General features: G+C 38.0%; 1 protein-coding gene and 1 non-coding gene across 3 annotated transcripts in view; both read right to left on the bottom strand.

Annotated features, from left to right (window-relative positions):
* MICU1 (mitochondrial calcium uptake 1) overlaps positions 1–15,494 on the bottom strand; it is a 218,243-nt gene that overhangs the window by 10,671 nt on the left and 192,078 nt on the right. The gene's annotated exons all lie outside the window — the stretch shown is intronic.
* Positions 2,051–2,123, bottom strand: TRNAG-CCC (transfer RNA glycine (anticodon CCC)). The gene has a single exon. It is a non-coding gene; the product is annotated as a tRNA-Gly (tRNA).

A 15,494-nucleotide genomic window follows, 5' to 3' on the forward strand; every position in this document is an offset into this window, starting at 1 on the left:
GGGAATGGCTTACCCACTCTAGTATTGTTGCCTGGAGAATTCCATGGACAGAGGAGCCTGGTGGGTTACAGTCCATGGGGTCACAAAGAGTCAGATATGACTGAGTGACTCACACACACACACACACACACACACACACACACACACACACAGTCCTAGGAATAGATAAGTTAAATAATGAAAATTGGAGATACTAAGGGAACATTTCATGCAAAGATGGGCACAATAAAGGACAGAAACAGCAAAGACCTAAGAGAAGCAGAAGAGATTTAAAAAAGGTGGCAAGAATATACAAAAGGTATATTCTTCTGTGTATTCTTGACTATACAAAAAAGGTCTTAATGACCCAGATAACCGTGATATAGTCACTCACCTAGAGACAGAAATCCTGGGGTGTGAAGTTAAGTGGGCCTGAGGAAGCATTGCTATGAACAAACCTAGTGGAGGTGATAGAATTCTAGATGAGCTATTTAAAATCCTAAAAGATGATGCTGTTAAAGTGCTGCACTCAATATGCCTGCAAATTTGCAAAACTCAGCAGTGGACCCAGGACTGGAAATGTCAGTTTTCATTCTAATCCCAAAGAAAGGCAATGCCAAAGAATGTTTAAACTGTTGTACAATTATGCTCATTTCACATGTTAGCAAGGTAATGTTCAAAATCCTACAAGTTAGGTTTTAGTAGTACATTAACCAAGAACTTTCAGATGTACAAGCTGGATTTAGAAAAGGCAGAGGAACCAGAGATCAAATTGCCAACATCCGTTGAATCATAGAAAAAGCAAAGGAATTTCAGAAAAACATCTACTTCTGCTTCACTGACTACGCTAAAGCCTTTGACTGTGTAGATTACAACAAACTGTGGAAAATTCTTAAAGACATGGGAATACTAAACCATCTTACCTGTCTCCTGAGAAACCTGTATGCAGGTCAAGAAGCAACAGGTAGAACCGGACATGAAACAGCAGACTGGTTCCAAACTGGGGAAGGAGTATGCCAAGGCTGTATACTTCACTCTGCTTATTTAAGTTCACAGAGCACATCATGCAAAATGCCAGGCTGGATGAATCACAAGCTTGAATCAAGATTGCCAAGAGAAATATCAACAATCTCAGACAGGGAGATGATACTATTCTAATGGCAGAGAGTGAAGAGGAACAAAGAGCCTCTTGATGAGGGTGAAACAGAACAGTGAAAAAGCTAGCTTAAAATTCAACATTCAAAAAACTAAGATCATGGCATCTGGTCCCATCAGTTCATGGCAAAGAGATGGGGAAAAAGTGAAAACAATGACAGATTTTATTTTCTTGGGCTCCAAAGTTACTGAGAATGGTGACCACAGCCATGAAATTAAAAGACACTTGCTCCTTGAAAGAAAAGCTGTGACAAACCCAGACATCGAATTAAAAAGCAAAGACATCACTTTGCCGACAAAGGTGTGTATATTCAAAGCTATGGTTTTTCCAGTAGTCATGCATGGATGTGAGAGCTGGACCATAAAGAAGGCTGAGTGCTGAAGAATTACTGCTGGAGGAGACTCTTGAGAGTCCCTTGGACAGCAAGGAGATCAAACCATTCAATCCTAAAGGCAGTCAGTCCTGAATACTCATTGGAAGGATGGATGCTGAAGCTGAAGTTCTAATACTTTGGCCACCTGATGTGAAGAGCTGACTCCCTGGAAAAAACTTCAATGCTGGGAAAGATTGAAGGCAGGAGAAGGGGACAACAGAGGATGAGATGATTGGACGGCATCACTGACTCGATGGATCTAAGTTTGAGCAAACTCTGGGAGATAGTGAAGGACAGGGAAAACTGGCGTGCTGAAGTCAATGGGGCTGCAAAGAGATGCGTACGACAGTGAATGAACAGTGAAAATCAATGCCTTCTGAAAGCAATAATCCCAGGATATTTTAGATGAATGATGAATTTTAGGAGAAACTAAAAGCTCCAATCTTCCTCATTAAAAACAAAGCAACTTACAACTTCTTTATTCCTTTTTTCTGATTTTTATTTGGCTGCACTGGGTCTTGGTTGCAGTATGTGGGATCTAATTCCCTGGCCAGGGATTGAACCTGGGCCCCCTGCATTGGGAGTGCAGAGTCTTAGCCACTGGACCACCAGAGAAATCACAACAACTTCTAAATTAATACAAATCTCAAAAAGTGGCTGAAAAAAGCAGTAGATACTACTTTCCAAGAGAACAAACAGTAAGCCATATCAGGGTCTAGGGTGATACTTTAAAAAATAACTTTTTGCCAAATTGCCATATCCGGAGAGGATGTTTCTAATCTATTAGCTCCTTACTTAACTGAAGATAAATAGACAGAGGAAAGTCAGTACTTTGGGGTTGAAAACAGAACAGGTGGCTGTCTATAGTCATAATTTCAATCTAGTATAATAATAAAGGATTAAGTTCAGTTCAGTTCAGTTGCTCAGTAGTGTCCAACTCTTTGCGACCCCGTGGACTGCAGCATGCAGGCTTTCCCGTCCATCACCAACTCCTGGAGCTTGCTCAAACTCTTGTCCATCAAGTCGGTGATACTATCCAACCATCTCATCATCTGTCTTCCCCTTCTCCTCCTGTCTTCAATCTTTCCAAGCATCAGGGTCTTTTCCAACGAGTCAGTTCTCTGCATCAGGTAGCCAAAGTACTGGGGCTTCAGCTTCAGCATCAGTCCTTCCAATGAATATTCAGGACTGATTTCCTTTAGGATAGACTGGTTGGATCTCCTTGCAGTCCAACGGACTCTCAAGAGCCTTCACCAACACCACAGTTTAAAAACATCAATTCTTTGTCACTCAGCTTTCTTTATAGATGAGAGCATTTGTGCAGTAATTTGAACATTCTCTGGCATTGCCTTTCTTTGGGATTATAATGAAAACTGACCTTTTCCAGTCCTGTGGCCACTGCTGAGTTTTCCAAATTTGCTGGCATATTGAGTGCAGCATTTTAACAGCATCATCTTTTAGAATTTGAAATAGCTCAGCTGGAATTCCATCACCTCCACTAGCTTTGTTTATAGTGATGCTTCCTTCCTAAGGTCCACTTGACTTTGCATTCTAAGATGTCTGGCTCTAGGCGAGTGATCACACCATCATGATTATCTGGGTCACGAAGATCTTTTTTGTATAGTTCTTCTGTGTTTCCTTGCCACCTCTTAATATCTTCAGCTTCTGTTAGGTCCATACTGTTTCTGTCCTTTATTGTGCTCATTTTTGCATGAAATGTTCCCTTGGTATCTCTAATTTTCTTGAAGAGATCTTCAGTCTTTCCCATAATATTGTTTTCCTCTACTTCTTTGCATTGATCGCTGAGGAAGGCTTTCTTATCTCTCTGTGCTATTCTTTGGAACTCTGCATTCAAATGGTTTATCTTTCCTTTTCTCCTTTGCCTTTTGCTTCTCTTCTTTTCTCATCTATTTGTAAGGTCTCCTCAGACAACCATTTTGCCTTTTTGCATTTCTTTTTCTTGGGGATGGTCTTCTTCACTGCCTCCTGTACAATGTCACGAACCTCTGTCCATAGCTCTTCAGGCACTCTATCAGATCTAATCCCTTGAATTTATTTCTCACTCCCACTGTATAATTGTAAGGCATTTGATTTAGGTCATATCTGAATGGTCTAGTGGTTTTCCCTACTTTCTTCAATATAGGATTATCTCATTTGATTCTCTCAGTGGCTTGAAGCAAGGAGTCTATATCACCACTCTACAGATCAGGAAACTGAAGTTTGAAAGCTTCAGTGATTCGTTCAAAGACACAAAGCTAGTGAGTTACAGTGACTCAAAATCAGGTTTGAGTTTAAAACCAGAATTTATGCTTACAAACTTCTTGAGTATATTTAACTTTCAATAAGTGCTAGATGTTGGAAGTGTCTCTGAAAGTATAATAAAACACTGCCACACCTACAAGTAGAGGTGATAAGGAACACCTGGATCGTTAGAAGTTCAGGAGTCCACATCTGTATATCCTATAATCTGATGTTCAGAAATGACAGCTTAGTATAGACATATATATTTTCTGTCCTGTGGGATCCTTCAAAGGGGTACCAACTTTCCTTGCTAGATGACCATATTTAAGTCATTGCAGGCTTTTGTGTATTGGTTTTTTCACCGAAGAGAAATATGGTCAGAAAAGTGAACAACGTAGATGTGTCTACTAAGACGTTCCTTTGTGGGCATAAGAAGCTAGATTAGACAATTCCAAGAATCTGTGTCACTGTAGAGTATGCACTACAGATGTCAGAGTGTGTCTGAGCTGGAAAACATGGTTCTGAACAGAAGAGACAACTGTAGGGGGAAAAATGTCCTATTCCATATCTAACAGAAGGGCACTGACTCCAAAACATCAGAGTTTATCAAAAGGACTCTATTCCCAGCCAAGAATGGTCAACTCTTAACCAAAGGGAACTGGGAGGAAACAAGCTAGTGCCTGTCCTCCCTATGCTACTGAGAACCAGAGTTCAGAATGGTGAACCTGCCTTGTCTCCTCCTAGATTACATTCAGCAAAGATTTTCAAATCCCAGAAGCGTTTTGGGGTATAGAGAGACAACATGATGGTATGGAAAGAATATAGGCTTTGGGATCAGAGAGCCCTGAGGTTGAATTCTGGCTCTACTTATTAGCTGAGTAACCAAGGGTAAGGTGCTTCATTTTGTATTTCCTTTTCCATAAAACAGAGGATAATCCTACCTGTCAGTAAAAATACTTGGGGTTGCAGAGGGCCCCTTGTAGGAGTTATGCCACAGGTTTTACTATTTGTTTTCCTGACTTGTCAGGTAATTAGGTAAAGTGTACGTATAGAATGACTATACAGAATTGAGGGCAACTATGTCATAAATTATGGTTTTCAATTTAAGGGGCCGGTGCTGGAGCATGAGTACTAAAGGTCATGGACTGTATCTGTGCCACTGTTTCCTGTATTGTAGTCCAAAGTACACAGGAAGCACAACTGGACCTACAAGGTCCCAAATCTCTAATATTCTAAGATGTTTCATAAGGGGCTTTTCACCACCTGGAAACCTTTTATTGTCTTGGCAGAAATAAGAACACTCTAAGTCATACAGGCCATAGCTCATTCTAGAGCTCCAATTCAAATAATTTCTAACTGTTCCATCATAGGATGCCATGGGGAAGGAGTCATGTTCAATTTTCCATTACCTTCTTCAGCAGACTAGGTAAATCATTCAGACAGCCCTTGAGAGGTTATACATCTAATTTTATGCCCAATATGTGTATGAATAAGCAATAGAACCAAATCCTCTTTATTGTGAAATAAGAGATGACCCATAGTAGAAACACACTATTAGTTCATGTAGAAAGGTTGCTTCTCCAGATGGTCAGATTCACCAAAGACATCTCATTCTTGCCTGACAGTTGTCTTTTTCACATGGGCCATGAGGAACTAAAGAAGTAGCCTCAACAAAATTTGCCATTTTCACTCTAGAGGGATTAGATCACATTGGAATGTAAATCTGCAAATGCCACCTGCCTAGGTTCTCCAACTGTTCTGAGGAACATTAGCTCTGTAAGTTGTTAAAAGACATTTTAGGGCAAGTCAAGTTTGGGAATTTTATCACTCTCTTGGAGATTAATAATGCACATTAGCATATTAAAAAGTTGGCAGGAGTAGTGCTGCAGGAAGGATTGCTGTATAACTTGGCATTTTCCAAACTTATTTGACCCATGGAACACTTTTTGGGGGTTTTGTTTTAAACCCACAGAACCATTAACATATTGCAGTATATAATGTTCTTCACAATGCTGTTTGGGAAATTCTGTGCTAAATTATGTCTAAAGACAGGTTTGCAAGCTCTAAAATAGCCAAGGAAGAGATAATGCCAGGGCCTCTAAAAGGTGCCAATTTCTGAAGGTCCTAACCTTTTAGGAAAAAATGAAGACAGCTGAGATTGAGAATAGCAGGCAGACAAAGGTACTCATATGTCCACCCAAAGGTACTCTTCCCCCACCTCCCATGGAGGTCAGAGGCTCTAATTAGCACCTATCACAACTTGAACAACTTGTATCCTCTTCTTTCTCCCCTGATGGATTGTGAGCTTCTTGAGAGCAGAAGCCTGTGCCCAGCACAGTGCCTATGCTGCCAGCTCAATGAATGCATGAGCCAGGCTAAATCTGCTTATATCATCAACCTCATAATGCAAGCAGCAGGCATTTACTCAACATCCAGTGCATGATAGGCATAAGGTTAAGTGTTATATGTAGATTTATCCTCAGAACAATCCTGTGAAGTGGATATAGTTATCCTGATTTTAAAAACACAGAAACTAAATTCAGAAATTGCCCAAAGCTACTCAGCTAGTCAGGCTTCCCAGGTGGCTCAGTGGTAAAGAATCCACTTACCAATGCAGGAGATGCAGGAAATGTGGGTTCGATCCCTGTTTGGGAAGATCCTCTGGAGGAGGAAATGGCAACCCACTGCAGTATTCTTGCCTGGAAAATCTCATGGACAGAGGAGCCTGGAGGGTTACAGTCCATGGGGTCACAAAAAGTTGTAAGTAACTGAGCACGCACATACACATTCACTAAACTAGTCAAAGATGGAGCCAAGATTCAAATCCAGGCTCGTGTGGTTAACCATTGTATTTTTCCTCCTCTCTTCTAAGATTTATCTCAGCAGTGAAATATCATGATTCTGTGGAAGCAGAATTGGTACAGAACTCAAATCCATGGAAAAATCACCAGTCTGACTATCAGGCTAAGGAAGGTTTAAAAGGGGAGAGTGCAAGGAGAGCCTGTAAAAGACAGGCACATCTGGCAGAGGGAAGGAACTTGGAATGGTTGCCAAGCACATGCTAGTCTTTTCTTGTGCAATCTGTGTCAAGTCTAAAACACAGGGCTTACAGAAGACAGTGAATTCATGACATGAGTTTGTTCTCTGGGTCTACTGTCAAAGGTGAGGGGTTACTGGCTTGAGATCCTATGTCTTGTTCACATCTATCAAGATATTCACTCATTCACCTATTAATTGATCAACTATTTACAGAATGTCTACTGTATCTTAGCTATTGTCCTAGGCACAGGAAATATATCCAGGAACAAGACAGATAAACATTCTAGCAAATAGGGACAGATAATAAACACACACATAAATATACAAGAAAATACCAGGTAGTGATAAATGCTATGATACAGGCTGATGGAGCTACCTAGGAAGTGATTCATGACACCTTAGTTACAAGGAGCCCAACACACTGAGGTCCCGGGAAACAGCACTTGAGGTGAAGGAACAGCCAGAACAAGGGGTTTCAGGTGGAATGAACTTCATATATCTAGAAAATAAAAGAAGAGCATGCAGAGTGGACTGAACTGGTAAGAAAGTGATATTTGTTATACTCAAGAGTATATAAGCGCCATGCCACAGGGAGCCCTGTAAGCCCAGGTAGAGAGACTAGAAGTAGAGTGGGCTAGATGGAGAAACAAAGTCAGATTTGGGATTTCTGGAAGTAGAGATGTAGATTCATTGAAAAAATAAATATGCAGATGAATGAGTATGGAATCAAGGATAATTCTTACTTTTGTTTGTTTACTTCAGTTAAGTGTTTATTGAAAGCCTACTATCGATGTACAAAACATCACAGACAGTAATCTCTACTCTACTGATTACCTGTATTTGTGAAAATTCAAGCCGTGTCTATAATTTATGAACAGGAATTGATTACAAGAGTGAAGTCAGAAGATTTTAGGCTAAAAATTACAAAAGCTATAGATAATGTATTTAGTTTTATATAATTTATACTGAGTAGTCAGGAAGGGCTCTTTGAAGAAACAGAAGTTAGCCAGGGAAAGAAAGACCATAATTAGGTTTCTTTTAAAAAATTCAGTTTTAGGGACTCGCCTGGTGGTCCAGTGGCTAAGACTCTGAGCTCTCAATGCTAAGACCCTGGGTTTGATCCCTGGCTGGGGAACTAGACTCTACATGCCACAACTAAGACCCTGCACAGCCAAATAAATTACAAAAAATTCAGTTTTAAATAGACGATACAAATATTCTCATAGTAAATTAAATTCATTTTTTTTTTCTAGTTTTGCTTTACTTTGTGGACTACATATGAGTAATATTTAGTTCTTGGTTGCTATAGTGAGTTGAATGTTGGCCCAAGAGATATGTCTACATCTTACGCCCTGGAACTTATGAATGTGACTTTGTTTGGAAGAAGGGTCTTTGCAGATGTAATTAAGAATCCTGAGATGATCCAGGTGGGTCCTAAGTCCAATGACAAGTGTTCTTAGAAGAGATAAATAGAAGACAGACACACAGGGAGAAGGGGGTAGGGAGGCCATGTGAAGACAGAAGCATGACCGGAGTTATGCAGCCACAAGCCAAGGAGTGCCTAAGCCACCAGAGGCTGGAAGAGGCAAGGGAGGACTATTCCCTAGAGCCTTCAGAGGGAGTATGGCCCTGCCAACACCTTCATTTCAAATTTGTGGCCTGCAGAGCTGTGAAATAGATTTCTGTTGTTTCAGATCACTGTGTTTGTGGTAATTTGTTATGGCAGCCCTAGGAAATGAGTATACGTGGCTTTTCCCTCTTACTTAGCATGAATCTAGGCCAGTTTCCCCTAGATATCTATCTTTTACACTCAGGGAATCCAAAGTTATACAGATGAAACAAACTAAGAAGTCAAAATAAATGCCAAACATCATCTATCTCAAAGCCAAACATATTTTTGGATATCAGATATGACTACATAATTTGTACTGCTGCCTCTATTAGCAAGGATAATGAGGTGTGAACTCTACGGAGAGACTAACCATTGCAGGAGATGGTTTGCAGTTATTTGAAAGAAATACTATCCTTTTTTTTAACCACCAGGTTACACTTTTGTTTGCTATCATTATCCTGAATCATTCTATTTTGTGCATCCTATAATTTTAACACAGATAGTGATTCATCCTATATAATTGTTCCTGAGAGCAAATCTATGATCTTTAGTTAGACTTTTCAAAAAAAGGTATGCAAATATAAAGATGAGCTTATTTATTTTATTTAATAATAAGTGATGACTTCAAATCTTTTATGTTGGACTTATAGATGCTGTCAGATCTGTTCTGTGAAACAAAGCAATATAACCAAAGCTATTCTATAGAAATGACCCCTTGGTATTATACAAATACATGCATAACCTCCATGATTTCATTAAGTTTTTCCAAAGGTTTTCACAAAGGTCAGAAGAGGGATTATTTTAAACAAATAAAATTATATAAGTAAATAAGCAAGGAGACGAATGTTCTCTTAAAATGTTATGTGGATCAAGAAAATGAAATAAAAGGCATCCCTGTTGGAAAGGAAGAAGTAAAATGATTTCTATTTGCAGGTTGTGTGATCTTATGTTAGAAAATCTTAAGAAACCCACCAAAAAGTATTGAATAAGCAATACTGTGTTATTAAAACCCGAGTCAATGCTTTGGAGAAATTTAAAAATCACAAATTGCAGTACTCAATGGTGGAATAAAAACATTGTCAGATAAACCAAAAACTAAGAGAATCACTGCCAGCAGATATGTTCCATAAAGAATGATAAAGGAAGTTTTTCAAACTGATAGTGATAACAGATAAATATTTAGATATTCAGGAACAAATGAAAAACACTCAAATTGGTAAGCATGAGTAAATGTGGCTAAGTACAAAAATTTTTTGTTAATTTACTAAAAGTATAATTGTTGAAAACAAAAATCCTAACATTATATGACAGTGATTATAACATATATGGAGGAAATATAATATGGCAACAATAGCATAAAAGATGGGGTGACAGTACATGGAACTATATGAAAACAAGGTCCTTACAATTAACTTGAAGTGGTTCAATATTAACTTTAAGTAAACCATGAAAAATTACAATTTCTAGAGAAATCACTAAAATATAAACTGCAAAAAGGTAGAGCGAGAAACGCTGGGCTGGAAGAAGCATAAGCTGGAATCAAGATTTCCGGGAGAAATATCAATCACCTCAGATATGCAGATGACACCACCCTTATGGCAGAAAGTGAAGAGGAACTAAAAAGCCTGTTGATGAAAGTGAAAGAGGAGAGTGAAAAAGTTGGCTTAAATCTCAACATTCAGAAAATGAAGATCATGGCATCTGGTCCCATCACTTCATGGGAAATAGATGGGGAAACAGTGGAAACAGTGTCAGACTTTATTTTTTTGGGCTCTAAAATCAGTGCAGATGGTGACTGCAGCCATGAAATTAAAAGACGTTACTCCTTGGAAGAAAAGTTATGACCAACCTAGATAGCATATTCAAAAGCAGAGACATTACTTTGCCAACAAAGGTCCATCTAGTCAGGGCTATGGTTTTTCCAGTGGTCATGTATGGACGTGAGAGCTGGACTGTGAAGAAAGCTGAGCACCAAAGAATTGATGCTTTTGAACTGTGGTGTTGGAGAAGACTCTTGAGAGTCCCTTGGACTGCAAGGAGATCCAACCAGTCCATTCTGAAGGAGATCAGCCCTGGGATTTCTTTGGAGGGAATGATGCTGAAGCTGAAACTCCAGTACTTTGGCCACTTCATGCGAAGAGTTGACTCATTGGAAAGGACTCTGATGCTGGGAGGGATTGGGGGCAGGAGGAGAAGGGGACGACAGAGGATGAGATGGCTGGATGGCATCACTGACTCGATGGACGTGAGTCTGAGTGAACTCCAGGAGTTGGTGATGGACAGGGAGGCCTGGCGTGCTGCGATTCATGGGGTCACAAAGAGTCGGACACGACTGAGCGACTGAACTGAACTGAACTGAAAAGGCCACTAGACCCAACTCTATGTTTAGAAGAGATGAACCTTAAATACATAGACAGGTTTAACACAAAAAGAATAGAGGAGGACAAATCACACAAAGAATAACTACCCAAAGATCTGTGCTGTGCTGTGCTGTGCTGTGCTGTGCTTAGTCACTCAGTTGTGTCCAACTCTTTGCCACCCCATGGACTAGAGCCTACCAGGCTCCTCTGTCCATGGGGATTCTCCAGGCAAGAATATTAGAGAGGGTTGCCATGCCTTCCTCCAGGAAATTTTCTCAACCCAGGGATCGAACCCAGGTCTCCTGCATTGCAGGCAGATTCTTTATCATCTGAGCTACCAGGGAAGCCCAAGAACACTGCAGTGGGTAGCCTATCCCTTCTCCAGGGGATCTTCCCGACCCAGAAATTGAACTGGGGTCCCCAGCATTGCAGGCAGATTCTTTACCAGCTGAGCTACCAGGGAAGCCCACCCAAAGAGCTAGAGTAATTAAATTAATACCAGACAAAACAGACTTCAAGAAAAGCTATATTACTAAACATAAAGGGGGAATATTTCATAATTATAAAATGGCTAATTCATCAGGAAAACACAATAATCGTAATCATTAAATATTTATGTACTTAATACCAGAGCTCAAAATTCATGAAGTAAAGACTGACACCATTTAAAGGGAAAAACAGAAAAATTCACATGTCATATTTGGAGATTTTAACATTTCAGTCTCACTAAAAGCAACTAGACAAAAAAATCAGTTAGGACATATAAGATCTGAACACTATCAACCCACTTTGACCTGGGTTGATTAAGTAACATTATATTCCAAAAAATGCACATTTTTCCAATGTATATGAAACATTCATCAAAAAAAACCTGACCAAATTCTGGGTCATAAAACAAGTTCTCAGTCCATTTTAATGAACTGAAATTTTATACAGTGTGTATTCTGACCACAAAAGAATTAAATTAGAAATAAAAAACAAGAGTATATCTAGAAAAATAAAATATTTGGAAATGAAAAACAACCTATCTTTAAATAATATGTAATCCACCACTGAAATCATGCAGAAAATCATAAAATATTTCAAACAGAATGATGATGAAAATACAACATATCAAAATTTATAGAATATAAAGCAATGTTTAGAATGAAATTTATAGCCTCCAAAGATTATCTTAGAAAAGATAGGTTAAGAAACTAAAAAAAGAAAAGCAGAGGATGCATACTGAAAAATAAATAGAAGGAAGGAAATAATAAAGATATGAGAAGAAATAATGCAAAAGAAAAAACAAAATAAAGTAAAAAATTGATCCTTTGAAAAAATTAAAATTGTTAACCCTCTAGGTAGATTAAATAAAAAACAAAAAGGAGAAAGAGAAGATATAATTCACCAATGTTAGGAATAAAGGCTAAATTTCAGATCTTACAGATTTTATAGATATCAAAAGGATAATGATAAAATATTATGAACAGCTTTAGGTAAATAAATAACATACAAAAGGGGCAAATTTCTTAAAAAAAGACAACTTATTTATCACACAAGATAAAACAAACTCTGCATGCCTACATATCTATTTAAAAAATTAGCAAAACTTCCCCACAAAGAAAACTGCAGGCCCAGATAGTTTCGTTGGTGAATCTTATCAAAAAATTCAAAATGAAAGAACAGTATATATATGTGTGTGTGTGTGTATATATATATATATATATATATCATTACAAATTCTTACTGAAAACAAAAGAGAAAAAACTCCCCGACTTATTTTATGAGGACAGTTTAGTCTATTACAAAATCTGAAAAGATATTACAAAAAAGAAAATTGCAGATCAACATTCCTCAATATTTAACAAAATGTTAGAAATAAACTTAGCAATATATAAAAAGCCTAATACATAATCATCAAGTTGGGTTTATCTCAGGACAATAAGGGATAATCAATGTAACTACCATATTAAGAAAATAAAGGAGAGAAGCCATATAATCATTCCTCTCTCTATATACAGAAAGTTTTTGACAAAATTCAACAGTCACTGATGACAAAATCTTTTTTTTAAATTAGGAAGAAAAAGGAATTTCCTTAATCCGGTAATGGGCACCTATGAACAGTCCAATCTAATATCCATCTTAATTGTAAAATATTGAATTTTTCCCCCCTAAAATTAGGAAGAAGTCGACAATACCCACACTCATCACCTGAATTCAACACTGTGCTGGTGGTTAAAGCAAGTGCAGTAAGGCAAGGAAAATAAAGGAATAAATATAAAAAAGAAGTGAAACTATCTCTGTTTGCAGATGACATTACTACTTACACAGAAAAACCTAAGGAATTCACAGATTACCTAGAAGAACGAGCAAATTTAGCAAGACTACAGAATACAATATTAATAAACAAAAATCAATTATATTTTATAATAGCAAATAACTGGAAATGAAATAAAAATTCAATTTTAATAGCATTAAGACAATAAAATATGCATAAATTTTTAAAAAATTATGTGTAAGACCTGTATATTTAAAACCACAAGCCACTGATGACAGAAATAAAATAAGACCTATAAAGATGGAGAGTTATAACATGCTCAGGAACTAGAAGACTCATATTTCACTAGGATGTCAATTCGCCCCAAATTAATGTATATATTTGATGTTATTTTAATCACAGTCCTACCTCTTTTTTATGGAGAAAGTGACAAACTGATGTTAAAACTTACATGGAAATAAAAGGACCTAAAACAGCTAAAGCAATTTTGAAAAAGAAGAATCCAGTTGGGAGAATTTATAATACATGACACTTCAAGAATTTCTATAAGGCTGCTATAAGGTAACCAAGACAGTGAATATGGGTATAAAGTGAAAGTGAAAGTCGCTTAGTCATGTCCGACCCCATGCTCTACACAGTCCATGGAATTCTCCAGGCCAGAATACTGGAGTGAGTAGCCTTTCCCTTCTCCAGGGTATCTTCCCAACCCAGGGATCAAACCCAGGTCTCTTGCATTGCAGGTGGATTCTTTAGCAGCTAAACCACAAGGGAAGTTCAAGAATACTGGAGTGGGTAGCCTATCCCTGCTCCAGCAGATCTTCCCAACCCAGGAATTGAACCAGCGTCTTCTGCATTGCAGGCGGATTCTTTACCAACTGAGTTATCAGGGAAGCCCATTGGTATATAGATGTATAGATCTCTACTTAAAAGGTCATCTGATTTTTGATAAAGGTGCCAAAACAAACTAATGGAAGGTTTTTTTCAACAAATAGTGCTGGTACAACTGAATATCCATGTGGAAAAAAGAAATCCTGACTTTTATTTCACACCATATTTAGAAATTAAATACAGGAGAATATCTTATCAGTCTGGCGGACTTCCCAGGTGGCGCTGGTGGTAAAGAATGCCTGCCTATGCAGGAGACATCAGGGACACAGGTCTGGTCCCTGGGTTGGGAAGATCCCCTGGATTAGGAAATGGCACCCTACTCCAGTATTCTTGCCTGGAAAATTTCATGGGCAGAGGAGTCTGGAGGGCTATGGGGCTGCGAAGAGTTGGACACAAATGAACAATTGAGCACAAAGGTTTATTAGGATGAGAAAGTAATAAACAAAAAAATTTGATAAATTAAAAAGAAGAATTTCCACTACTCAGAAGACCTCATGGAAAAGTGAACAGGCAAGCCAAGACCAGGAAACTATTCACAAAATATATATATCTGATATAGGATTTGTATTAGAACATAACAAGAACTTCCACAATTCAATAAGCAACTTATAAAAATGGGCAAAAGATCTGAACAGACACTTCACCAAAGCAGGTATCTGAATGATGAGAACACAAAAAGCTGCTCAATAGCAGAAGTCATCAGGAAAAGTACAAATTAAAAATACAATGAGACACTTTAATGTACATTCCAGAATCATAAAAATAAAAGATACATTGTGAAAAAGTGTCTAAAAGGTTTTTTTTTTAATAAAAGAAATACTCACCTTTCTCTGGACTCAGCAATATACTCCTAGGTATTTATCCAAGAAAAATGAAAATACGTATCCTCAAAAAGATTAACACAAGAATGTTCATAGTGGCTTGATTCAAGATAGCCAATAACTGGTAACAGCTAAGGTGCCCAACAGAAGAAAGGATAAACAAATTTTGGAATAGTCATACAATAGATTACTATTCATAAAAAAGGAACAAAACCAACTACTGTGTACGTAACCACATGGGGGATCTCAAAAACAGGCTGAGAGAAACTGAGTGTTCATGGTCTAATTCCATTTGTATGAAGTTCTAGAACAAACAAAATTAATCTATGGTGGAAAAATATGCAGAATTAAGGCTGCCTCTTGATAACCAGGGGCAGAAATTAACTGCAAAAGGGCACAAGGGAGCTGTAAACAACTACTGAACTTCAGTTAACATTCATGCTGAAGTACTTTTTTTTTTTTTTTTCGTATTTCAACGTTGTTTATTGAGGAGTGAATGAGACTACTGCCAGACATGCCAACGACACTTCACATTCAAGGGCTGGAAGCCAAAAAGCTGGAGTGACGTACACTTAAGTCTCTAATGGACTCTGCATCAGAAAAAATGAGGGACTGATAAGCAGAAGGATGAATATATGCACAGTTATCAGAGAAATATAGCAAAATGTTAATTGAGCTGGACATATGGATGTTCTCTCAATAATTAAACTGTTGTGTATGTTTGAAGTTTTTCATATATTGGGAAAAACTGCTTGCAATTGCTCG

This window comes from Bos indicus, chromosome 28 (genome assembly GCF_029378745.1).
Source record: "Bos indicus isolate NIAB-ARS_2022 breed Sahiwal x Tharparkar chromosome 28, NIAB-ARS_B.indTharparkar_mat_pri_1.0, whole genome shotgun sequence".
Lineage (NCBI taxonomy): Eukaryota > Metazoa > Chordata > Mammalia > Artiodactyla > Bovidae > Bos > Bos indicus.